Genomic DNA, 27,230 nt, shown 5'->3' on the forward strand with positions numbered 1-27,230 from the left:
CCAGGCAAGAACAATGGAGTGGGTTGCCATTTCCTTCTCCAATGCATGAAAGTGAAGTCGCTCAATCGTGTCGGACTCTAGTGACCCCATGGACTACAGCCCACCAGGCTCCTCCGTCCAAGGGATTTTCCAGGCAAAAGTACTGGAGTGGGGTGCCATTGCCTTCTCTGTTAAGTCCTGCACTATAAGGTTAAAAACATTTTCTTTATTTTTTGTGCTTTTTTATGTATTATTTGTGTGAAAGTATTAATAAGTCTATTAAAGTACAGTACGATGTGTTAGTTGGGTACCTCTGCTACCTTTGTTGGAGAAGGAAATGGCAACCCACTCCAGTGTTCTTGCCTGGAGAATCCCATGGACAGAGAAGCCTGGTAGGCTGCAGTCCGTGGGGTCGCACAGAGTCGGACACGACTGAAGCGACTTGGCGGTGGTGGCGGCGGCTACCTTTGTTTGACTTACAATTAAACTGGACTCACGAACACACTCTAGGAACTGAACTCATTTGTATGTAGGGAACTTGCTATAAATGACAATGTTGAGTACTGGACTGGACTGAATAGCATCCCCTCAAAATCATGTCCACTCAGAACTTCAGAATATGGCCTTATTTGGAAATAGGATCTTTGCAAATGTAATTATTTAAATTCCATTAATCATACTGGATTAAGATCAGTTCTAATCCTGTGACAGCTGTCCTTATATGAAAGCGAGGTGAACACAGGGACACACCAGGAACAGTACGATGTGAGGACAGAGGCAGAGACTGGAGCAACGTGTCTATCTATACATTATAAGACATGCCTGAGATTGCCTGCAAGTACCAGAGGCTTTGAGAGAGACACCGAGCAGCCTCTCTCTCAGCGCCTCCAGCAGCCAGCCTGCTGACGCCTTGGTTTCAGGTTCCTGGCCTTCTGAACTGTGAGAGGATAACTTTGAGTTTTATGCCACCCAGTTTCTAGTAATTTGTTAGCGCAATGCTAAGTGAGCAAGTGGAAACATGAGTAAAGTTTAGGGAAAAGATCTGGACTGGAGATATAAATTTGTATATTGAAATCATATAGATAACATTTAGAGCCTTGAAATTCAATTCCAAGTAAATGATATAATTAGGCTGGGGAAGAGATCCAAATTCTGAGCCATGGGGCCCTCAACATTCATAGTTTGAGACGATGAAGAGGAACCAGGTAAAGAAAGTGACCAATTCAGGAGAAGGAAAAGCATGAGTGTGGTATCCTCAAGTTAAATAGAGTCTATTTAGGGACTTGCCTGGTGGTCCTTTGGTTAAGAATCTGAGTTGCAATGCAGAGGACATGGGTTCAATTCCTGGTTGGGGAACTAAGATCACATATGCCTCGGGGCATCTAAGCCAGCATGCCACAACTACTGGGCTTGTGACCCACTGGAGAGTCTGTGCACTGCAACGAAGACCCCACGTGCTGCAAATAAGACGGGGTGCAGCCAAATAAACAAAAGAGTCTATTTAGATGGAGCACCATCAGGTAAAACAAGCAAGATGAAAAATTGGAAATTAGCATTGAATTTATTAATACAGCGATCATTTGGCAAATTTCATAAAGAGAGTTTTGTTGTAGTGCTGGCAGATAAAGCCTGATTTGGAATGGATTTAGGGGAGAATGTGGGAAAAAAACTGTAAACAACGACTGTAAACAAGATAAGCAGCAAAACAAAGTAATTCTGTTTTAAAAAAGAGCAGTCAGGGAATGGGTTAAGACTCTGCCCTTCCACTGCAGCGGGTGTGGTTTGAATCCTGGTCAGGGAAGTAGGATCTGACATGCCTCCCGGTGCAGCCAAAAACAAACAAACAAAACAAGAAAACAACAAAAAAGAGTCAAAATAGAGTTTATGGGAAAATGTCAATAAGTGGGGTCATGACAGGGCTATTTTAAAACTGGAAAAATAACAGCATGTTTATGTGAAGAAGAGAGTGATGCAGAAGAGAGATGAAAACCCATCCATCTAACAGATGCAGGGAATGAGTGATGTCCTTGGATAGGGAAGAAGGGATGAGATCTGGGACAGAACGGTCCAAAATGGTAACAAGGAACCACAGCTGGCTTCTGAGCACTTGAAATGTGGCAAGTCCTAATTGAGATGTGCTGTAAAGCACAAAATACATACCAGATTTCACAGACTTAGTATGAGCAAATGAATGCAAAATATCTTGTTAAAAACTTTAATGTTAATTACACATTCAAATGCTGTTTGGGATATACTGAGTTAAATGAAAGGTGCTATTACAATTATTTTCACATAATCTTTTTACCTTTTTATATTGGTACTGCTGCTGCTGCTGCTAAGTCACTTCAGTCGTGTCCGACTCTGTGTGACCCCATAGACGGCAGCCCACCAGGCTCCCCCATCCCTGGGATTCTGCAGGCAAGAACACTGGAGTGTGTTGCCATTTCCTTCTCCAGTGCATGAAAGTGAAAAGTGAAAGTGAAGTTGCTCAGTCGTGTCCTAGAAAATTTTAAATTCTGCATGTGACTCACATTACATTTCTTAAAAAAATTTTTTTCTTTTTCATTTTTTGGCTGTGTTATGTACATGTAGGATCTTAGTTCTCTGACCAAGGATCAAACCTGTGCCCCCTGCTTTAGAAGCATGGAATCTTAAACCACTGGACCACCAGGAAAGTCCCTCACTTACATTTCTATTGGATGAGCTACCCTATGGCTCAAGTGAAGGAAGTGCCCCCCTAGAAAAGCAGGACAATTTGTCTCAAATAATAAGAGGGAAAGCAGAGTATAGGGGGAAAACTGTTGGCTGGTGAGTGGAGGGGGTGGTGGGAAACTGAAATAGCTTCCGTTTTCCCAGTGAATGAAGAAACAAGAGTGTCCATAAATTGAGTTCTGTTAATTTGTATTGAAGTCATTTTGGTATAGAATACAAAGCAAGAATCTAAATAGATTTTTCCCCCTCAGTAATGACCATTTGTTCCTCACCACTTATTGAGTAAGGTTTTGTCCCCATTAATGTGTGATGCCCTGCTTTTCATAATATAAATGCGATTTGTTTGTGAGATGTCTGTTTCATCAATCTGAATAGGCTCATACCCATCCCATATTGATTTAATTATTGTAACTGTTGAAGGGATTCAGAATATGACTCTTCAAATATGCCACTTTGGTGTATTGATTATTTTGAGTTGAAGGCACTTGAGAAACACAGAGACATAAGGGGTTCCGTGCTCTCCTATTTTCTACCTAAAAGCAGGTCACAAAATTCCCCAAGAGAAAGGTGCCCTCACTGTACCAGAAGAGAAGATCATTCATAGACTGCAAAGCCAACACCGAAATGGATCTGTATAAACCTACTGAAATAACCCTGATATTCCACCAATTTCCCCCATATATTTCCTAGTCACTTTCTCACAGCTTATTGTCCCCTAGCCCAAACCTCTGTTTTGTCACTTCCCCACAAATTTCTTGTTTCTTTGTTTATAAGTGCACAAGTCCTCAGTTCTATCTCTTTTTCTTCATAAGACTCCCAGGTACATGCAAAAACAGTGAATACAATTTGTATGTTTTTTCCCTGTCTGTGCCAGTTTAATCCTCAGGTGTAGGCACAGATCCTGAAAGGGTAGATGAAAGTTCTTCCTCCCCTGTGCTCTATAATGTGCTCTGTATGTTAGGACTGTCTCTATCCCCCCTTCTTTTTCACAAAAGTCTATTCTTCAGTATACTTGCCTGTTGTATAATTCCAAATGAAATTTTAAGATGTTTTTCCAAGTTCCAAAAATTGTAGAGATTTTGCCTCTGTTCAGTTCAGTCACTCAGTTGGTTTTGTCAGTTTTGTCTTGGTAGAGAGTTCTGACAACATGTGGTTCACCAGAGAAGGGAATGGCAAACCACTTTAGTATTCTTGCCTTGAGAACCCCACGAAGAATATGAAAAGAGATTTTGCCTGGCATTGCTCTAGTTTAGAAAAAGTGACATCTCTGCAATATCCTGTTTTGCCGTTCAGTATTCAAAAGCAGAGACATTACTTTGCCAACAAAGTTTCGTCTAGTCAAGGCTATGGTTTTTTCTGTGGTCATGTATGGATGTGAGAGTTGGACTGTGAAGAAGGCTGAGCATCCAAGAATTGATGCTTTTGAACTGTGGTGTTGGAGAAGACTCTCGAGAGTCCCTTGGACTGCAAGGAGATCCAACCAGTCCATTCTGAAGGAGATCAGCCCTGGGATTTCTTTGGAAGGAATGATGCTAAAGCTGAAACTCCAATACTTTGGCCACCTCATGCGAAGAGTTGACTCACTAGAAAAGACTCTGATGCTGGGAGACATTGGGGGCAGGGGGAGAAGGGGACGACAGAGGATGAGATGGCTGGATGGCATCACCGACTCAATGGACGTGAGTTTGAGTGAACTCCGGGAGTTGGTGATGGACAGGGAGGCCTGGCGTGCTGGGATTCATGGGGTCGCAAAGAGTCAGATGCGACTGAGCAACTGATCTGATCTGATCTTCCAAATTCATTTTCTCTCTCTGCAGTTGTATAGTTTTCCTCATATAGGTGCTACACATTTCTTTATATTTCTTGGGATTTTGATTTGGTACTTGCTATGACTTTTAAAAATGTATCCTTTTTTCCTCACTACGATTTCTATTTGGTAAGTCGGACTGGAAAGTGCTGAACTTTTGTATCTGAAGCTTGTATTTACTCTCTACCACTTGTCAATGACCTATTATGTTCCATGAGGAAACTGAGATTAATTAAAGTATTATTTTAATAGTTTTTTAGTTGATTTTCTGAGGTTTTATCTATATGCAAATAAGTGATCAGCATAAAATGATAGCCGTGTCTCTAGCTCTTCAATAATCACATCGTTTACTTCCTTCCTTTGTTTTCTTTCAGGGCAAACTGAACATCATTTAAACCTCTTTTAATCTCTGGGCACATCATTATGGAGATGGCAGTAATGATAAATTATATTGGGCTCTTCTACTCCGGGTTGAAACTGCTGCCACTACCGTTAATTTCTCAGGTGTCACATCTGTTGCAGTCCCCAGCTACTCTACCTTGCTTATTCTGTAGCTTCTAACCTGATAAATAATAAATTGTTAAAACAATACGCTTAATTTTAGACTATTTCCCCACTGGGGTTGGTGGAGCGTTTCACTGGAAAGTGGTTTCTGTGGAAGCTGTTTTATATGCAGAGACAGTTTCCTGCTCACTCTAAACACTTGAAATGATCAAAAGCATGCCCTCTGGACAAGGGAATGTTCTAGTACGACTGTATTTCATTAGAAAAAATCACCAGGATGTGAGTTAGGAGACATGGATTCCCAGTTTATTAACTTGCAATGATTTGTCACTTCATGCTCTGGGTCTCTCATCTATCAGATGGCTATGAGTAGGATACAGTATTAATAGTGTCCATTTGTACAAATAGCATGTCACAGGTTTCTAAACTTTTTTCACACACATTATTCATTTTTTCCTTCTAATAACCTGTAAGCGATCAGGTCAGGGACTATCATTCCCATTTTACAGATGGGAAGACTGAAGCACAGGAGACTGGGTTATACAGACTCACAGGGGACTGGGTTGTACAGGAGACTATGTTGTACAGACTCTAGGTTTCTAGTTGTTGAGCCTGACCTAGAGCCTGTTTCCTAGTTCACTGTGCTCTTTGGATGAAAATCCTTAAAGTCCATCAGAGCCTATTCCTTTAGTATGTCTAGTTAGCTGGTAAACCTACCATTAGTAGATTTGTCAGACTTGCATGGGGATATGCAGGACGTGGTTCCCCTGATCTCCAGCACCCTAGCCTGGGGTACTCCTAATCTCAGTATGGATCCTTTCCAAAGCACAAACTAGTTCGGTATTCTCTGGGCCTGGGGTCTTGTTTTACTGGGAGAGTGTGTGTGAGAACTTTAGGGCCAAGTGAAAAGTGGGAGGGCACAGTCCTCAAGACAGTCCTCATTTCTGACACCAACTGCAAGTTCAAGGGGCTCCCCAAACCACCCTCCGGTTTGGAGTTCTCTAGAAAGATGCACAGAACTCACTGAAAAGTGGTAGATTCCCAGTTATGATTTATAACTGGGAAGGGATACATATATTAAGATTAGCCCCAGGAAGATACACAGAGAGTAGAGTCTAGGAGGTTTGAAATGCAGAGCTTGTGTGGTCTTCTTTTCTCTCTGGGGAGCCAGAGGCATAATAATATCAACATGTGATGATATGCACAGAGTATTGCCAACCAGAGAGGCTGAGGTGTTTGGTTTTTACTGAGGTCCATTACATAGATGGTAGCTCAAATGGTAGCTCAATTGGTAAAGAATCTGTCTGCAAGGCAAGAGACCAGGGTTCGGTCCCTGGGTTGGGAAGTTCCTCTGGAGAAGGGAATGGCAATCCATTCCAGTATTCTTGCCTGGAGAATTCCAAGGACAGAGAAGCCTGGTGGGCTACAGTCCATGGGGTTGCAGAGTTGGACACGACTGAGCTACTAACACAGTCCACAGTCCACATTACACAGATGTGATTGATCAGTTGTCCGTGTGGTCAGTGTCCAGGTTCCTGATCCTGGGAGACCCAAAGCCTCTGCTCTGAGTCCTGCGGTTGGTCATTCTGGTGTGGCCTGCCCCATCCTAAATCACTTTATTGGATGATCTACTGCCCCTAGAAGAAGAAAGACATCGGAGATCACCTCCCAGCAGTTGAGGACAAAGGTCAGACCTCTTGCAATGGAGGTTAATTCTTCACTACACAGGGCAGCTGACAGCTCTTTGTTTCCTGTATAGTGAGAAAGAGAGCTCAAGAGCTTCAGTTCAGGGGATCAGATATTTTTGAAAGAGAGTTTGCTTTGGCTGTGCCTGAAATGCTCTGCTCTTCAGTTCTCCAAGGGAAAATGAGCTCACCCCTCATTGAAGCCCTTAACCAATCAGTAGCACAAACAGCATACCCCAGGAGGCCTCAGTTCTTTAATCAGCAACCTGAATCACACTGAGGAAATTGCCCTTAACGTGTCATCCAAATTTTATGTAGACCCAAATGTTTCATTTAAATATAAAACAAAAATAACAGAGTGTATCTGAGTGAAATGTGCCTCTCTTCCAATCATGCTGCTCTTTCCCTAGCACTCAAAATTCGAACCCCACTGAGAAGTTACCCTACATCACCTTCCCAGCCAGCAAAACTCACCAGAGAAAGCCAACTCTTCTTGAAACACTTCTCCGGCACATATCTCCAGATACAAAGACTGTCAGTCAATGACAAAGAACCAACTTGGTAACAGGCCCTAGACTAGCACTGTGGAGAACACAGGGGTGAATCAGTGAGGCATCCTGCCCTCCGAGATCTGGCGGTCTAGAAAGCCAGGGAAACACACAAACGACCTGACGGTGGAGGGAAAGGTGTTGCCATATAGACTTACAGGGAAGGGAAACAGCTTCTCCCTCAGAGCCTGGGACTCAGGCCCATATCTTGTCCTTTCTAAGGCAGAGAAGTGTTTCTCTGTGACCTAGTCCTGGAACATCTATTTTTCTTTGCAACTGAAACCAAACCCTGGACCTCACAGGACCTGATACTGAGCAGGGCCCTGTGGTGCTCTTGGGCACAACACCTTTCTGTGTCCCTCATTTCTTTGATTATAGAAAACAGTCTTCATTCAGCTTCCATGACCTTCCCTGAGTTCTAACTGGTAGATTCAAGCAGATGTTAATTAAGGAAGGGAGGGGAGGAGAGACCAGGGAGAAACAGTCAAGAGCAGTCCTGGGGTAAGATCCTGATTCTCCATCAATGCATACACATTTAACAACATCTTTGAGTTATTTTGCAAACACTGAAACCCCCTCCAGGTGGGAGAAATTAATGATTAACTATGGTAGCTGCCCACAAGCATATAGACCCCAGACCAGTTGGACCTGAAGGTCGAAAATTCTCACTCTTACCTACCTCACCACGAACCCATCAGGAGAATGTCCACCATCTGACCACTCCCTCTTTGAACAATTACTATAAAAACTTCTTACTATCTTTGTGGCTGAGTCCAAGCTTGCTCTGCTAGCCACATGACAGGCCAATAAAATCGGAGAGGAGGTATTGAGGCAAGGAATATAAGTTTATTTGGAAAGCTGGCTGACTGAGAAGATGGCAGACTAATGTCTCAAAATAACCATCTTATCAGGGTCTGGATGCTAGGTTCTTTTATAGAACAGAGAGAGAGAAGAGGTGAGAAAGTAAAGTAAAAAGGCCATATATCTTGCAAAATAGGAGGGGGTGTGTTAATTTCTTCTTTTCTGCAGCCATTCACAGGAGGGCTGGGTCAGACTGTCTCTAACAAAGGCACTTTAACAGTCAGGTAGAGGTGCAGGGTTCTCTGAGGCAGGCCATTATGTGTGATTAAAACAACAAAAGCAACAAAAAGCAAAGATTAAAGTTAAAGAAACAGATTCAGCATGGAAGCAGAATTGGCTTCTCCCAGCAACATCTTCTCTAAACTGGGGCACACAGTTTTGAGGGCATTAGCCTGCTTTGCCTGGCAAAGTATATCCTTTTCTACCTCACCAAAAACTCTGTCTCCAAGATTCAATTTGACACCAGTGTAAAGAGAAGTTGAGTTTTCGACATCAGGCCCCACTGAGGTGTTTTTTTGACAAAAAGCACCTCAGTGCCCCGTTTCTTGTTTGTAGATAAAGGCTGTAGTCTCCTTGGTCTTTCCTGAGTCTCAAAGAGCAGACTTAAGCAGTTACTAGTTAGGGAGTAAGAGAAAGCAGAAATAAAGGAAAAGCAGTCAAGAAACAATAGTTCAATGATAAAAAGGGTCCTAGTTCCTCCTCAAGGGAGGAATAACAATTTGACACATATCTGAATTGTTCTTCAGGAATGAAGGCCCCCACACTCAGATGGGAGGATAGTGACTTCCTGCTAAGCACAAGTACAGAGACCCCAAACGGGTTGAAATAAGAAGGTTGATGATTAAATAAGAGCCCCAAACCATCAAACTGTTACTTCATCACCAACAACCAATCAGAAAAAAGTCACGCTCCCTGCATCCCTCGCTCCAAATGTTCTTTTTAAAAGACCTCCCCTGAAAATCATCTGGGAGGTTGAAACTTTGAACAAGAGCTGCTTGTTTTCCTTGCTTGGCATCTGCAATAAATGCTGCGCTTGCCTTCACTACAAACTGTTGTTGGTAAATTGGATTTTCTGTGCAGCATATGAGTGGACCTAGGTTTGGTTTTATATCAAAATCAGGCCTCTTTTTGGAAATTCCAGCCAAAAAGTCCAAGACACACCAATTCTATTCCCTGGAATATGTTTCCACTGGGGGTGGGAGTGAGTTAGGTGTTCTTAGCCATGCGTTTCTTCTGGTACTTCAGGGTGGCAACGGTGCCTATGGTGGAGGGTTTAGCGCACAAATGCAATAGATTAAGGGTTGAATGTGATGCTGAAAGCCTACTTCTCTGTATGCTGGTGCCAAATCAAATCTTGGAGACAGAGTTTTGGGAGAAGTAGGAAAGGATATCTGTATTACTTTGCCAGATAAAGGGGGCCACAGCAGGCTCATGCCTTCAAAACCATGTGTCCCAACTTGGAGGAGACAGTGAGAAGTTTCATATAATTGTTCAAAGAGAGCATGATCAGCTCGTGGACATTCTTCTGACAGGTTGGTGGTGAGGTAAGTAGGAGTCAGCTTCTTCAGTCTTCAGGTCCAACTGCTCTGGAGTCTACATGCTTGTGGGTAGCATATCAGTTCAGTTCAGTTCAGTTGCTCAGTCCAGTTCAGTTGCTCAGTCGTGTTTGACTCTTTGTGACCCCATGGACTGCAGCACGCCAGGCTTCCCTGTTCATCACCAACTCTTGGAGCCTACTCAAACTCATGTCCATTGAGTCGGTGATATCATCTAACCATCTCACCCTATGTTGTCCCCTTCTCTTCCTGCCTTCAGTCTTTCCCAGCATCAGGGTCTTTTCCAATGAGTCAGTTCTTCATATCATTTAGCCGAAGTATTGGAGTTTCAGCTTCAACATCAGTCCTTCCAATGAATATTCAGGACTGATTTCCTTTAGGATGGACTGGTTTGATCTCCTTGCAGTCCAAGGGACTCCCAAGAGTCTTCTCCAACACTACAGTTCAAAAGCATCAATTCTACATTTGGATCAGTTCTAATGAGGTGGATGAAACTGGAGCCTATTATACAGAGTGAAGTAAGCCAGAAAGAAAAACACCAATACAGTATACTAACGCATATATATGGAATTTAGAAAGATGGTAACGATAACCCTGTATGCGAGACAGCAAAAGAGACTCAGATGTATAGAACAGTCTTTTGGACTCTGTAGGAGAGGGAGAGGGTGGGATGATTTGCCAGAATGGCATTGAAACGTGTATAATATCATATATGAAACGAATTGCCAGTCCAAGTTCGATGCATGATACTGGTTGTTTGGGGCTGGTGCACTGGGATGACTCAGAGGGATGGTATGGTGAGGGAGGAGGGAGGGGGGTTCGGGATGGGGAACACGTGTATACCTGTGGCGAATTCATGTTGATGCATGGCAAAACCAATACAATATTGTAAAGTAATTAACCTCCAATTAAAATAAATAAATTTATATTAAAAATAAATAAATAAATAATAAAATCTAAAAAAAAACCCAAAAAACAAAAGCATCAATTCTTTGGCGCTTAACTTTCTTTATAGTACAACTCTCACATCCATACATGACTACTGGAAAAATCATAGCTTTGATTAGATGTACCTTTGTCGGTAAAGTAATGTCTCTGTTTTTTAATATGCTGTCTAGGTTGGTCATAACTTTCCTTCCAAGAGCAAATGACTTTTAATTTCATGGCTGCATTCACCATCTGCAGTAATTTTGGAGCCCCCGAAAATAAAGTCTCTCACTATTTCCATTGTTTCCCCATCTATTTGCCATGAAGTGATGGGACCGGATGCCATGATCTTTGTTTTCTGAATGTTGAGTTTTAAGCCAACTTTTTCACTCTCCTCTTTCACTTTCACGAAGAGGCTTTTTAGTTCCTCTTCACTTTCTGCCATAAGGGTGGTGTCATCTGCATATCTGAGGTTATTGATATTTCTCCTGTCAATCTTGATTGCAGCTTGTGCTTCATCCAGCCCAGCATTTCACATGATGTACTTTGCATTTAAGCTAAATAAGAAGGTGACAATCTACAGCCTTGATGAACTCCTCTTCCAATTTGGAACCAGTCTGTTGTTCCCTGTCTAGTTCTAACTGTTGCTTCATGACCTGCATACAGATTTCTCAGGAGGCAGGTCAAGTGGTCTGTTATTCCCATCTGTTTCAAGAATTTTCCACAGTTTGTGGTGATCCACATAGTCAAAGACTTTGGCATAGTCGATAAACCAGAAGTAGATGTTTTTCTGGAACTCTCTTGCTTTTTCAATGATCCAATGGATGTTGGCAATTTGATCTCTGATTCCTCTGCCTTCTTTAAATCCAACTTGAACATCTGGAAGTTCATGGGTAGTACATAATTTATCATTAACTTCTCCCACCTGGAGGGGGTTTCAGTTCCAGAAAAATAGCTCAAAGATATTTTTGTGTGTATCCATTGATGGGGAAATAGAATCCTGCCCCAAGGCTGCTCTTGACTGTTTCTCCCTTGTCTCATATCCCCTCCCTTCCTTATTTAACAACTGCTTGAATCTGCCCGTTGGAACCCAGGGAAGGTCATGGAGGCTGAGTGAAGGCCACTTCCTGTAATCAAAGAAACGAGGAACACAGACAGGCCTTGTGCCCAGGAGCCCCACAGAGCCTTCCCAGTATCAAATGAAGCCCTGGAGCTTTCTCAGTTGAGTTGCCATGATCTTTGGGGAGCTGTGGGAGACAGAGAGTGTGTGTTTCTAGAAGAACAAGATGCAGCACTGAGCTGTTAGCAAAGATACTTGCTTCTCTGCTTGCTTAATGGATGATAAAATTAAGTTCAAGGGTAAAGAGAGAACTGTTTTACTTATTAAATTCCTCATTAGAATTTGCATATTAGACGACCTTTCTCAAAAGCCACAAACTGGTTTCATTTTTCTAGTAAAATAAAATGTGGTTAAGGTGGGTCTGAGGCGGTGAGGAGCTAGTGCTACTATTAAAAACAAGAGACCCAGAAGCCCTGTCTCAGTCCATAAGCAAATTGTGGGCAGTTGCTTAGCTGCTGCCTCAGTTTCCCCATCTGTCAAAAGCAGCCCAGAGCTCTGGCCACCTACCGCATCCCCACATCAACCAGCCACAACTTTTCAATGCTGTCATTTCCCTCCAGATCAGTCTTTGTTCTTTTGTTTCTTTTTCCTTTTGTCTGCAATTAACATTGCTGTGGACATGTGCTCAGCTGCTCAGTCATGTCCAACTCTTTGTGACCCCATGGACTACAGCCCACCATGCTCCTCTGTCAATGGGATTTCCTAAGCAAGAATACTGAAGTGGGTTGCCATTTCCTCCTCCAGGGTATCTTCCTGAACCAAGGATTGACTCTGCATCTCCTGTGGCTCCTGCATTGGCAAACAGATTTTTTTTTTTTTTAACCACTGAGCTACTGGGAAGCCCTTAACATTGTTGCTACTGCTTTATTTTTATTAACATTTGCCTCATTGTCTTTTCCCTTCCCTTTATTTTCAGTTCTAAGACATGGCTGACAATGTGCTTCCTTCCCAGGGCTTACATTCAGCTTTCAAGGATGAGCTGCCTACTCACTCAACCCTGTAAATGAACTGGTCCTGTTATCTAAAAACTAGGTTCCTCTCTTGGTGGGTGTTGAGCCAAGAGACACAACCAAGCTGAAGCACAGGACGGTAAAGCGTCTGTCTACGATGCGGGAGACCCGGCTTCGATCCCTGGGTTGGGAAGATCCCTTGGAGAAGGAAATGGCAATCCACTCTAGTACTATTGCCTGGAAAATCCAATGGACAGAGGAGCCTGGTAGGCTACAGTCCATGGGGTTGCACAGAGTCGGACACGACTGAAGCGACTTAGCAGCAGCAGCAGCAGCAGCAGCAAGTAAGGAAAACACTGAGGATCTTTCCCAAAGCAGTGTCTCCCAGACAGCAAAACTAGGGAAGTGTTAAGCTAAGGGAGCATCTATATTCATGAAAGGGCCTGAGCAGAATTGGGGCCAAGGTCAGTAGAGTCCTGCTTTAGTTGACCGAAGTCAGAAGGTCAAAAAGGACTTCACAGGTGGTGCAGTGGTAAAGAATCTGCCAGCCAATGCCAAAGACACCGTAAATCTGGGTTCTATCCCTGGCTTAGAAAGATCCCCTGGAGGAGGAAATGGCAAGTTACTTCAATATTCTTGCCTGAAGGATCCCATGGACAGAGGAGCCTGGGCCATTTCCTCCTCCAGGGGGTCTTCCCAACCCAGGGATCAAACCCACATCTCTTACGTCTCCTGCAGTGGCAGGCAGGTTCTTTACCACTAGCGCCACCTGGGAAGGCAAAGTTAAGTTTGTTACTGTTACTTTGAGCAGGGAGAGAACATCTGTAGGGGTCCTGGGCCTCAGTCTGAGGAGATCGAGAGAGGGAGTCCTGGGGCATGTGCTTGCAGATGTCGGGAGGGGAGCGATCCAGGGAGCTGGGCTTGCTGTCAGAAGCTGGGGAATTCTCTGATGGTTATTTCAGTAGGGCAGACTAAAGGCAGTCTAAAGGTGAAAATGACAAAGTAGCACTGTCCCTAATTTTAGCTGGGGGCAAGGATGTTTGTGTTTTGTCTGTGCTCATACTCAATTGCTGAAGGATCTTGTCCGTATATCGATCCATCACAATCGCAGAGTAGCCTTGTCTGATGCTGCCATTCGGTGTGGTTGTTCGCCTTCAGTAGGAGAACAGTAAATCCTAGCTGTCGTTGTGGCCAGTTGAGAGCAACTCCAATTCCACTCCCCAGTGTCGGGGACTGCTTTCTCCCTTCTCAGCCTGGAGGGGCTTTGTGCTGTCTTCTGCCCAAGTTCATCCCTCCCCGTCCTCAGAGCTGGAGAAACAGGAAGTGAACAAAATGGAAGGTGGTGCTCATGGTCAGGAAACAGCTGTGCCCTTGCCGGACCCTGACTGGAGATGCTTCCTTACCTGCGCCTCCTGACTCTCCTAGGCTGCCTCACTTCCATCTTGCTCCAGCAGTCCTCTGCCCTTCCTTCTCTTCTCAACCTAAATCCTACCTAGACTTCCCAGGGGGCTCAGTGGTAAAGAATTTGCTTGCCAATGCAGGTTCTATTTCTGGGTTGGGAAAATCCCCTGGAGGAGGAAATGGAAACTCACTCCAGTATTCTTTCCTGGAAAATCCCATGGACAGAGAGGCCTGGTGGGCTACAGTCCATAAGGTCACAAAGAGTCAGACCCAACTGAGTATACACACAAACCCTATCCAGACCAGATAGAGACACACAGAGACCAGTGATGGGGTTTAGGATGCTGACATCAAAATATGGCTCCTTCTTATATTGACTATTTTAAGCTGAAAAAGTTTGAGAAAATGGCCCAAACAGGAATGTTACTCTGAGCTCCTTCCCACCTCACCCTGCTTCCTTGAGACAGGCATAAAACTCTGATGTGAGACGTTCCCTCCCTGTACCTGGAGGAGAGGAACATACTTATCTCCAAAACAAGACAAAAGGATGCCAAGGAGAATCCTAACAGGTCTTGCTCAGTTTCCCCAGTTACTACACTTACCTTGCACTTCTGGCCCTATCCTATCTCCCGTGACTGTCCACTCTTCTCAAAGCCAGCACTGAAATGCTCGAGTCTAGCTCTTTCCTCAGGTCTTCAATTCCTTACAAAGACTTCTGTGTCCCATAAAACTTATACTAAATACATTTGTATACCTTTTCTCCTGTTAATCTGTCTTTGCCAGTTTAATTTTCAGACCCAGTCACAGCCCCTAAAAGGGCCCAGGAGAACTTTTCCTTCCGAACACCAGAGGCAGCTTTCCCCTCTCTGACTGCTGCTGAAAGCTCGGCTTCTCCATACTCAGGTGCTGTATGGAATCTCAGAGCCAGAGTTTTGGGTGAAGGAGACGGAGTTTATTACTTTGCCAGGCAAAGGGGACCACAGTGGGCTAATGCCCTCAAAACCATGTATTCCGACTTGGGGAAGATAGTGAGAAATTCAATAATAGCTGTTCAAAGAGGGTGTGATCAGCTTGTGGACATTCTTCTGATGGGTTGGTGGTGAGGTAAGTGGGAGTCAGCATCATCAACCTTCAGGTCTAACTGATCTGGGTTCTATCTGCTTTTGGGCTGCCTACCACTCATCCTTAACTTCTCCCACCTGGAGGGGATTTCAGTATCTGCAAAATAGCTCAGAGGTATTGTCCTGAGTATTCACTGATGGGGAAATACGACCTTGCTCCGGGCTGTTCTTGACTGTTTCTCCCTGATCTTGCATCCCCTCCCTTCCCTAATTAACAACTGTTTGAATCTGCCCATTGGAACTCAGAAAAGGTCATGGAAGCTGAACAAAGGCAAACAATCAAAGAAATGAGCGACACAGAAAGGCTTTGCGCCCAGGAGCCCCACAGGGCCCTGCTTGGTATCATAACTGTGGATGCTCCATGTTCATTATGGTGTATAGCTATACTATGCACCCCATAGTACAGCTCCTAGTCATTTGGTAACTGCTTTACGAGGATATGTTTGGTTTTTCCATTTGCACTGTAGGTCTTAGTCTGACTGGTTCTTTTTCATCTTTCATGGCTCAACTTAAATGTAATCCTGAGGCAGGACTTCCCAGCCCAGCTTAAGTAAAATATTCCCGCCCCAAGGCATTCTCTCCTTTAGTGTGTGCACTCAGTTCAGTTCAGTTGCTCAGTCATGTCTGACTCTTTGAGACCCCATGGACTGCAGCTTGCCAGGCCTCCCTGTCCATTACCTACTCTCAGAGCTTCCTCAAACTCATGTCCATCAAGTCAGTGATGCCATCCAACCATCTCATCCTCTGTCATCCCCTTCTCTTCCTGCTTTCAATCTTTCCCAGCATCAGGGTCTTTTCCAATGAGTGAGTTCTTTGCATCAGGTGGCCAAAGTATTGGAGCTTCAGCTTCAGCATCTATCCTTCCAGTGAAAATTCAGGACTGATTTCATTTAAGATTGGTTTGATCTCCTTGCAGTCCAAGGGACTCTCAAGATTCTTTTCTAATACCACAGTTCAAAAACATCCATTCTTCGGCACTCAGTTTTCTTTATGGTCCAACTCTCACATCCATACATGACTACTGGAAAAACCATAGCTTTGACTAGATGGACCTTTGTTGGCAAAGTAATGTCTCTGCTTTTTAAAATGCTGACTAGGTTGTTCATAGCTTTTCTTCCAAGGAGCAAGCACCTTTTAATTTCATGGCTGCAGTCACCATTTGCAGTGATTTTGGAGCCCAAGAAAATAAAGTTTCTCACTATTTCCATGTTTCCCCACCTATTTGCCATGAAGTGATGGGACCAGATGCCATGATTTTAGTTTTTTGAATGTAGAGTTTTAAGCCAGATTTTTCAGTCTCTTCTTTCACTTTCATCAAGAGGTTCTTCAGTTCCTCTTTGCTTTCTGCCATAAGGGTGGTGTCATAAATGTTTGTGTGCTCAGTCACTAAGTTGGGTCTGTTTGCAGCCCCAAGGACTGTAGCCTGCCAGGCTCCTCTAGCCATGGGATTCTCTAGGCAAGAACACTGGAGTGGGTTGCCATTTCCTTCCCCACGTGACGTTTTCTTCATTTACTGATCACTATATGAAATGACTTTTACTTATTTTCACCAGCTACCTGAATGTTAGTTGTTTATAAAAGCAACTATTTTGTCTGTCTTGTTCATCCCTATATCTCCAAAATCTATTTTTAAATATAGGATTTTCTTTTCCAATTTTACCAAATCCAGTTTAAATTATAAACTGGAAAAATTCTATACAGGGTTAAATTCCTGATTCTACTGTTTTCTGAAGAACTTAATCTGATGAGGCTGAAATGAAAATAACAACAATTACAGGGAGAGGAATGACTGAGAAGTAAAATTTTCATTTGCTTATTTAGGTCTTCCCTTTCCTGTCTAGTGTGACTTTTTATAGTTTTTTGTGGTCAGGAAGTTCCATTTTCATCGGCTGACCCTGACCTCTATATTGATTCAATTCAGCTGCTATTATCAGGCAAATGTGTACAGAGTTCACAGCATCAAACCAGGCAGGGGCCAAACCATGGACAGAGTGTCTCTGCTCCTGAGATAAGGGGTCTTATCATTCATGGGACTCTTTATACTTTCAACAAATGATTCTTTTGGCCTTTCAATTATCTGCTTAATTGTTTAGCTTTTGTTGGCATTCAGTATCTGTGAGTGGGGAAATGGTTGCAGATAGTTTTGAGATGTGAAAAATCTCACCTACCTACATCAGTTTAAATGGTTCTTGGTTGCAAAGTACTAAATATGGCTGTTCATTCATAAAAAACAATAAAATAGAACTCTCTGTACACAGAGAAATGGGTCTGGAAGGTACCCAGAATGCTCTCTGGAAAAGAGGCAAGACTTGAAAAGGAGAGTGAAGGCTTTACCTGTGAAGTGTGAATTTTTTTCCATAGTCAGAATACTTTTGTATGTTATTTATATAATTAAAATGATTTTTAAAAATAAGTGTGTGAAAGGAAAATTCATGTTAAATGTCCTGTTTTCAGATTCTATACCAAGGTCAAAAGTAGAGCTCAACTCTCAATGAGATAGTACAGTTTCATGAAATTCACAACCAGGAGAAAGGAGAGAAGTGATCCTAACAGTCTTTAGTGATTCTTTTGTAAGAAGCTATGTGTTCCCAGCAGATGTGTTATTGATGACTCATGGTCCGCATCTCATTCCCCAAGCACTTTCGGTTCCCTGCTGAGACGTTCCGTCTCTTCCCGATGCCGCGTTCCCCTACTCTACGAAGCTACCGTCTTGTACCACTGCCAGTCTGTGACCTTTACTGTGCTGCTGACCGGACACTGATGGGAGGTCAGTTTTCATTTTTGTCAGTCATCCTGGCAGCCAAGCCCCTAGGATAGGCTAAGTCATTTCAGTCATGTCCTACTCCTTGTGACCCTGTGGACTGTATAGCCCACAAGGCTCCTTTGTTCATGGGATTCTCCAGGCAAGAATACTAGAGTGGGTTGCCATTTCCTCCTCCAGGGGATCTTTCACAACCCCAGGGATTGAACCCATGTCTCTTATGTCTCCTGCATTGGCAGGTGGGTTCTTTACCGTTATCCAAGCCCCTATCCCCTCCTACAGACACTAGGTATACCCTCGGCTCTTCTGGTGACTGCTGCTGCTGCTGTTGCTAAGTCGCTTTAGTCGTGTCCGACTCTGTGCGACCCCATAGATGGCAGCCCACCAGGCTCCGCCGTCCCTGGGATTCTCAAGGCAAGAACACTGGAGTGGGTTGTCATTTCCTTCTTCAATGCATGAAAGTGGAAAGTGAAAGGGAAGTCGCTCAGTCGTGTCCGACTCTTTGCGACCCCATGGACTAAACCAGGCTAAAACCTTAACTCAAGGGCTGTCAAACCATATAGCCTAGTTCACTGTCCATGATACTCTGGCATGAAAAGTCTTTCCAAACAAGAATCAGTTAGCTTCAGCCATCTAACTTCCAGGAATTAGAATTAAGAAACACTGAGAGGAGGGGCAGCTTGCAGTGAGAACTGTTTAGCTTATGTAAAAGAAGGAGGCTTTGAAGTAAAGCAGAGGCTGTGAGGAGCCATGAGCAGACTGACCTCGAGAGGAAGCAGAATCGATGGACACATGGATGCTTTAAAAAAACAACAAAATTCTGTAAATCAATTATCCTTCAATAGAAAAATAAATTAAAAAAAGAAAATATTGTGAGTAAATGTGGGAAAGACAATCAACAGTGAAAGAGAATCAGAGTTTCCTAGAGGAGCAAATCTGCAGAGAATAAGTGCAGCATGTTCTGGAAGGCACAGAAACTCCATCACCTGACCTCCCAGAAGGCTCTTGGCATGTCCATGAGTTTCTCATTGCAGTCTCTTCCAGCCTGGCTCTGATATATTCAGACCTTCTTGAAACCTGGGTGTTCTGCTTTTCTGGGGTTCTCTGAGACTTGACCATGAGGCTGAGATCACTGTTTCCTCATTTTTATAGGATTAAATATAGCACATTCTTCATGACTTGAGGTGATCTGAGTCTTTGGAGAAGGAAATGGAAACCCACTCCAGTATTCTTGCCTGGGAAATCCCATGGACAGAGGAGCCTGGGCAGGCTACAGTCCACGGGGTTGCAAAGAGTCAGACACCATTTAGCGACTGAGCCCGAATGCGTTGAGTCTTATTCTTCAAATCTAGAGAACCTAACTCCAATGGTCTCTTTGCCCTGCGGGGGTCCCCTCAGCACAAAAGGTGGAATAGGTACAGCTGAGCATCGTGGAAAAGGCATGGTCTTCCAAACACACTGGTCTGAGCTGCAGGCCAGGCCTCTACCTGTGCGCTGTGGAGGCTTTGGGCAGGTTACTTACCTACTTTTAGTATTTGTCCTTCCTACCTGGAAATGCCTGTGGCTCAGGATTGCTGTCAGGCCCAAGAATGGTTTATGTCAGGAGTTGGCATGATGCCCCACACATTGCTTGGTACAAGTTCATGCCCTTCCTTCTCTCTGAATGCTTCCTGTCTTGCACAATAAAACCCCACCCACCCATTACCCTTCAGGGCAACAGCTATAGTTAAAATTGTCTGCTTCCTGTCTCCCTGGTTTCTGCTGTTTAACTCTTTTGAGCTCACACACTTAAAGAGTGAAAGCCAGTCTAGTCCTAGCCATAAACATAAATTTGAGGTCAGAGTTTGGGCCCATTTCATATGAAAGCTACTGCGAGTTCAGTAGAAGAATATGGTTGGAAGCCCACTATAATGTAGTCAGTTTCACAGGGCATTGGGGACAGGGAGTTACCTTTTTTATATCTACCCTCAGTCAAGCTGCCATCAACAATTTCTGCACAAGATATGCCAAGATTGGAGGACCATAGCACTGTATGTGATGTACTGTGGCACAGAGCGATTAAATCACAGTTTATTCCAAATTTCACCTATATAGGATTTACAAATGTATGATGATTTTTGAACAGTGTGATTAAATATTGTAAAGATGGTGTTTAACTCTCTTGTATGTGTTGGTGGGGGGAGGGGGGTGAATGGAGAGAGTCAGTCATATTTGGCTCTTTGTGACCCCGTGGTCTGCAGCCCGCCAGGCTCCTCTATCCATGGGATTTTCCTCACAAGAATATTAGAGTGGGTTGCCATTTCTTTCTCCAGGGATCTTTCAGACTCAGGAATCAAACTAACACGTCCCAAGTCTCCTGCATTGCAGGCAGATTCTTTACCACTGAGCCACCCAGATCTTAACTGGGACTAATTAAGATTTAATCTAAAAGTGTCTCCCCGTACTGTCCTGCTCCTAGACAGGGTTAAGGATTTATGGGCGAGTGACTCAATAGCTGCTCTGTCTCTCCAGAAATCAGCAAACATCTATAAATCTTGCTGAGCTCCACCAGAGTATTACTATGTAGAAAAATATATGGTGGTATTGTGTTTATGGTGGAGCCAGATTATCCTAAAATCATAACATTCAAGACACATCTAAATTCTTCCTGAGAAACTAATCTGCCTGTTTTCCCTGCTTGGACCTGTTTTTCCTGCAAACCTTCAGAGTGTAATTTTTTTTAAGGGACCTGTATAAATCTCTCTGGAGCTGTTCATTCTAAATTCTTTATTTTCTAGTAATCTCAAAGAAGTGGCTTTCTGTGCCCTGCTGACCTCCTTCACTCAGAACAAAAACAAAAGAAAACATAGACCAGAAAACTGAGCTCAGGAATCCAACCAGGCAATGTGAAATATGCACATTCCACAAGTTCCATCAATTATTTCTTAGGCATAAAAGACAAGTGCAAGTATTCCGCCAACTGAAAGATCTGCCTCAAAAAACAGAAACCACAGAATCAATAATTCTCTAAGGACAATGAAATGAGGAAATCTTTTATGAAAAACCAATGGGAGAACTTGGTAGATCGTTCGTCGTTCCTTCCTACCATGCCCCAAATTTCCCCCTAAATACATGCTGAGTCAGGGTAAATCCCAGTTTGAAAAGACAATAACACCCCTTCTGCAGGAAGTTCACTATGACTCTCAGTTAAAGTTAGACAAGGTAGAGAGAAATCTAGAACCGAAAATAATAGTTGCATCCTCTAGGAACCTTGTCATGTGTCATGTAACATACATGTATGTTCTGTGCCTTTGTCTAGATGGTTGAACAGAACTTGTATAAATCAGTAAAAAAGATATTGTTAATTTAATAAATAAAATGATGGACTGAGTTTTCAAATGGAAACCTTTTCTGTGAGAAGTTCTGTATCAAGGACAATCCAAAATAGCTTGCTTAGGTTGCAACACAAATGCCAGTACTCAAGGGGAGAATATGCCTCAAGAAAAGGTCAAGTTAAACTCAAAGAGTAAGACATGGCATATAATTACCATCTCCCCATGTGACATCTAGTTGTTACAGAACTACCATCAGACAAGATAATAGATGGAAAGGAACACCTGAAAGGGGAAGAATCAAAATTCATGAAATTGTTCAATAAATAGAATGATGAGAATGCTGTCTTTAGCAGTGTCACACCACAAATCCAGTGTCATTATAATGTTATGCTATATAAAATCCAGTTATTTCTCATGATTAAATGACTTAGGATGGGGACCAAGACATACCATTTTCTCAATCATTTAGAAGACATTTTTCTCTCATCACTGTCGTTATTCAACATTGAAGAAATAACTCTGTGTTTCATAAGAAGAAGAGCCAGGAGGGCTACCTTCTAGCACAGTAAGGCTCTTTCCCTACTGCTTCAGCTCAAAGTGTTTTGTATTTTCTTTGAGAAAAGACCCATTCTGTTCCCTTTGGCTGTCTGTCCTGTTCTGTCCTAGGTTTGGTTGTGCTTCATGGGACTCTCATGCCTAAAGTGATTCCTGACCTTACAAATATTTTCTACTTTTCTCAATTCCTCCAGGACAATGCTGAACAGGTCCCAGACACTGATGGAAGTGAAATCAATCAAACATCCCATCACTCAGGCTCTCCTTTCATGATTAAGGATGTTTTCCTTCCAGAATCCTGACTCTTTTCTGTGTCTCAGGAAATGGTAACACCATCTTTTCCATCAAGAATCATTACAATGAACATGATGGACTTTTTTTTCAGACAAATCACCCTGAGTTTTTCTCTGAAGTCCCTTAGTTTTCTTAGAATTCTTTTGTGTTCCTTCAAGTAGCCTTAAATAACTGAGTGGTATGTATCCCTGCTTATTGTGCTGTCTCTCTGGCGCTCCTCTTGTTTCTCCTTGGAGCTCCTTTGGAGCTCAACAGAGTCTCTATACAGAAAGAGTCATTGTGTGTGGATAGACACCCTGACTGGCACGATGAAGAGCTCTCAGAAAAGACAGCCTTTATTTTTACTCAGAGATTAACCTGATTACTTGTAATGCCATCATTTTTTAAAAAATAGCACCTCAAGGAGACAAACAGAATGAACTAAGTACCACTTTATGGAGTTTTAGAGTTGCAAAACATTCACAATACTGATTATAATCTCCAGAAAATTAAAGTTCAGAAAGCAGTTGTTGGTCTCCAGATTGCTTTACTTCCCCTCTACTGGATCATGTAGAACTTGCCTATTCCTCCTGAGGGTCCTTGGCAACGCCCTCTTGTTCATTCTTCTCTAAGTGTGGTTATTAATTAATTAGTTCTATTATATAAACATCTGAATGCAGAGTTCCAACGAATAGCAAGAAGAGATAAGAAAACCTTCCTCAGCGATCAATGCAAAGAAATAGAGGAAAACAACAGAATGGGAAAGACTAGGGATCTCTTCAAGAAAATCAGAGATACCAAAGGAACATTTCATGCAAAGATGAGTTCGATAAAGGACAGAAATGGTATGGACCTAACAGAAGCAGGAGATATTAAGAAGAGATGGCAAGAATACACAGAACAACTGTACAAAAAAGATCTTCATGACCCAGATAATCACGATGGTGTGATCACTGACCTAGAGCCAGACATCCTGGAATGTTAAGTCAAGTGGGCCTTAGAAAGCATCACTACGAACAAAGCTAGTGGAGGTGATGGAATTCCAGTTGAGCTATTCCAAATCCTGAAAGATGATGCTGTGAAAGTGCTGCACTCAATATGCCAGCAAATTTGGAAAACTCAGCAGTGGCCACAGGACTGGAAAAGGTCAGTTTTCATTCCAATCCCAAAGAAAGGCAATGCCAAAGAATGCTCAAACTACTGCACAATTGCACGCATCTCACACGCTAGTAAAGTAATGCTCAAAATTCTCCAAGCCAGGCTTCAGCAATATGTGAACCGTGAACTTCCTGATGTTCAAGCTGGTTTTAGAAAAGGCAGAGGAACCAGAGATCAAATTGCCAACATCTGCTGGATCATAGAAAGAGCAAGAGAGTTCCAGAAAAACATCTATTTCTGCTTTATTGACTATGCCAAAGCCTTTGACTGTGTGGATCACAATAAATTGTGGAAAATTCTGAAAGAGATGGGCATACCAGACCACCTGACCTGCCTCTTGAGAAATTTGTATGCAGGTCAGGAAGCAACAGTTAGAACTGGACATGGGACAACAGACGGGTTCCAAATAGGAAAAGAAGTTCGTCAAGGCTGTATATTGTCACCCTGTTTATTTAACTTATATGCAGAGTACATCATGAGAAATGCTGGGCTGGAAGAAACACAAACTGGAATCAAGATTGCTGGGAGAAATATCAATAACCTCAGATATGCAGATGACACCACCCTTATGGCAGAAAGTGAAGAGGAACTCAAAAGCCTCTTGAAAGTGAAAGTGGAGAGTGAAAAAGTTGGCTTAAAGCTCAACATTCAGAAAACGAAGATCATGGCATCCAGTCCCACCACCTCATGGGAAATAGATGGGGAAACAGTGGAAACAGTGTCAGACTTTATTTTTCTGGGCTCCAAGATCACTACAGATGGTAACTGCAGCCATGAAATTAAAAGACACTTACTCCTTGGAAGGAAAGTTATGACCAACCTAAATAGCATATTCAAAAGCAGAGACATTACTTTGCCAACAAAGGTTCATCTAGTCAAGGCTATGGTTTTTCCTGTGGTCATGTATGGATGTGAGAGTTGGACTGTAAAGAAGGCTGAGTGCCGAAGAATTGATGCTTTTGAACTGTGGTGTTGGAGAAGACTCTTGAGAGTCCCTTGGACTGCAAGGAGATCCAACCAGTCCATTCTGAAGGAGATCAGCCCTGGGATTTCTTTGGAGGGAATGATGCTAAAGCTGAAACTCCAGTACTTTGGCCACCTCATGTGAAGAGTTGACTCATTGGAAAAGACTCTGATGCTGGGAGGGATTGGGGGCAGGAGGAGAAGGGGACGACAGAGGATGAGATGGCTGGATGGCATCACTGACTCGATGGGCATGAGTCTCAGTGAACTCCTGGAGTTGGTGACGGACAGGGAGGCCTGGCGTGCTGCAATTCATGGGGTCGTAAAGAGTCAGACAGGACTGAGCGATTGATCTGATCTGATCTGATCTGATCTGATTATATATTAATTTATTCACTCAATACCGCCTCCCAAACCCTGCTGCTTATTCCAAAAAAGATTTAAGGTAGATTGTCATCATTCTTGTGGGAAAACAAGAGGACTGCTCTGTTCCTCGGTGTTTTTTCACAAAGCCCTTTGTCCCCAAGCTGGCCTTCTGCTCCTTATCTCTCTCACCCAAGAAGCAAGGCCTGGTCTTTGGAGAAGGGCCCTACTTTTCTCTTCTAAGGCAGTTTTGAAGTATCTGGTTGGAACAGCGGCCAGAATATGCCTTGCTCTCTGTCTAGTATTTCACTTGGAAGAGAAATGGTTTGTATCACCTTTGAGTTTAAAATCTCATATACAAAATATCTAATTTTTTTAAAAAATTGAAGAAGGACTTCCCTGGAGTCCAGTGGTTAAGACTTCACCTTCCAGTGCCAGGGGTGTGGGTTCGATCCCTGGGTTGGAGAGCTTAAGGAGCGGCTGAAAAACCAAAATACAAAACAGAAACAGTATGGTAACAAATTCAATAAAGTCTTCAAATACAGTTCACATAAAAAAAAAAAATCTTTGGGAAGAAACTAAAAAGAAGAAGAAATTTCAAGCAGCTTCCCTTGCTTAGAAGCAGATTAATTGTCCATGCATTTTAATGAATCCAAATCATGACAAGAAATATCACGAACTGGGCCCATGAGAGTTTGTTTTAGAAATGGAAACTGACAGCTAAAAATGTATCCATGCATTTTCTACTTACGTTTATTCATTTCATGTGTGTTGCTTCTAGAATGTCTGCCATTACAGAAATAGGTGATTTTTTTTTTCAGCCCTTTCAATTGCCATAGTGAATTTTAGATCCCTCCCATCTGTGATCCAGCCATACCATACAACAGTTTCTCATGTCCTTCTGTCTGCTTTAGGAAAATGCCTCTAGTTTTCCTGGGGATGTTTTTCCTATAGGAAGAATTCAGAGAGAAAATAACTCAGTTGATAAACGTGATGAAAATGGACCTAGTCTTTGCCATATGGTGGGAATTATGGAGAGATTCTTTATCATCCCATTATACTCAGCTGTTGTTTACTTTTTGTGAATTGAATGTTGACAGTTATAGTTTGAGGGTTTTTTTAAAAACAGCATATGCTGAACAAGATAAAATATTTAGAACAACTTACTCTGGACTTAGCAATTATACTACATTCTTCCAGCTCATGTATGACTAAATTAGAACATTTAGTAATGTTTGGAGACAACTCCCACACTTCATAAGCACCAAGGGAAAAAAATATAATTTATTTAATTGGTTTTCATTTGAAAGGGAAATAACCCCATTTCAAGCATCTCAGTGTTAGAAAAGGCACTGTGTATTCCCCGTGAAAATACACAGATGCTCATACATTTGGGAAATTAACATGTATCTTCCACAAGGAAACGTATGAAGGCTATTTCATTACATTACAACCATTCCTTTCACCCACATGGTTTTGCAGAAGCACTGCCAGTCACCTCATCTTCCCCTCATATACTCTTTACAGAAGCCCTGAACTTCAGACCAGAGATGAGGCTTTTAAATTATCATTGGTTTCCAGTGTCACCATTGACAGACATCATTGATTCAATAGGCACTTAAGGAGAGTCTCCTCAATTGTGCCAGGCCTGTGCTGGGCACTAGGAATCTGAGATGAACTCACTGTGACCCCTTCTTCAAAGACCTCCAGACTTAAAGGCAGAGTCAAGGAAGAAAATGCACAATTACAATGCTGTAGTGGAGAGGGGGCACAGAGGGACACCTCAGTCAGCCAGAATGGGAAATGATGGCTGTAGGATAGCTAAGGAATATTACCAACAGCAGGCAATGTTTGAGTGAGTAAGGTGGAGAGAGAAGCTTCATGCAATGATATCACTCAAAGGCAGGAGAAAGCGCCCTGAGTCAGTGATCACTATTAGTTCATTGGTGAGGGGAGGGAAGAGGGGAATCAGACTGAACAGTTAGGTGCAGAGCAGATGGTGTTGGACTTTGCATTTGAACTTTACCCTGAAGGCAGTGGGGAACACATGAAGAATTGTGAAATTTCTCTGGTGTTCCATCTGGGAGGCTGGGGAGGAGCTGAACAGAGGGCAGTCTATGCTGTATGACCCTGAGCTAGCACTGTGGCAAAGGAGTGTAGACTTGAGTGAGTGCTCAGGGTGGATCAAATGTGTCTGATGTGTGGGAAATCTTGTTTGCAGGAGAGCTTAGGTAGAAACACTGGAGGGGAAAAAAAGAATTGCTGTGGACTTAAAAATGCACAACGTGAGACATGTGAATTAAGTTTTATCTGGAGCAAAATGTAGACTGTAGTCTGGGAGACAGCACCTCAGATAGCTCTGAGAAACTGCTCCAAAGAGGCAAGGGGGACGGACAGTATAGATGTGATTTTGGTAAATGGGGAATACACGCAATCCAGCACATATTTTTTTTGTAGAAATTTCTGCTCATCTTGTGAAGCTTCTGCTAGTCACGAGGAATAGTCATCACCATGAAGGATTTTAGTTCTTTTTTAGATATGAGAAGATACAAGAATTGAGCTCATAAAATCAGCTTCTGAGAATATCTAATTATCTGAAGACCTGTTCTGCCAGGTTTTTTTTCTGAGCACAGAGTGCTTCATTTCTACTTTCCACCCTGAACTCCTTAGGG

At 42.8% G+C, this 27,230-nt stretch overlaps 1 pseudogene; it reads right to left on the reverse strand.

The window, feature by feature from the left end:
- Nucleotides 1-27,230, reverse strand: part of LOC132345271 (large ribosomal subunit protein eL37-like) — a 109,080-nt pseudogene that overhangs the window by 21,501 nt on the left and 60,349 nt on the right.

This window comes from Bos taurus, chromosome 5 (assembly GCF_002263795.3).
Source record: "Bos taurus isolate L1 Dominette 01449 registration number 42190680 breed Hereford chromosome 5, ARS-UCD2.0, whole genome shotgun sequence".
Lineage (NCBI taxonomy): Eukaryota > Metazoa > Chordata > Mammalia > Artiodactyla > Bovidae > Bos > Bos taurus.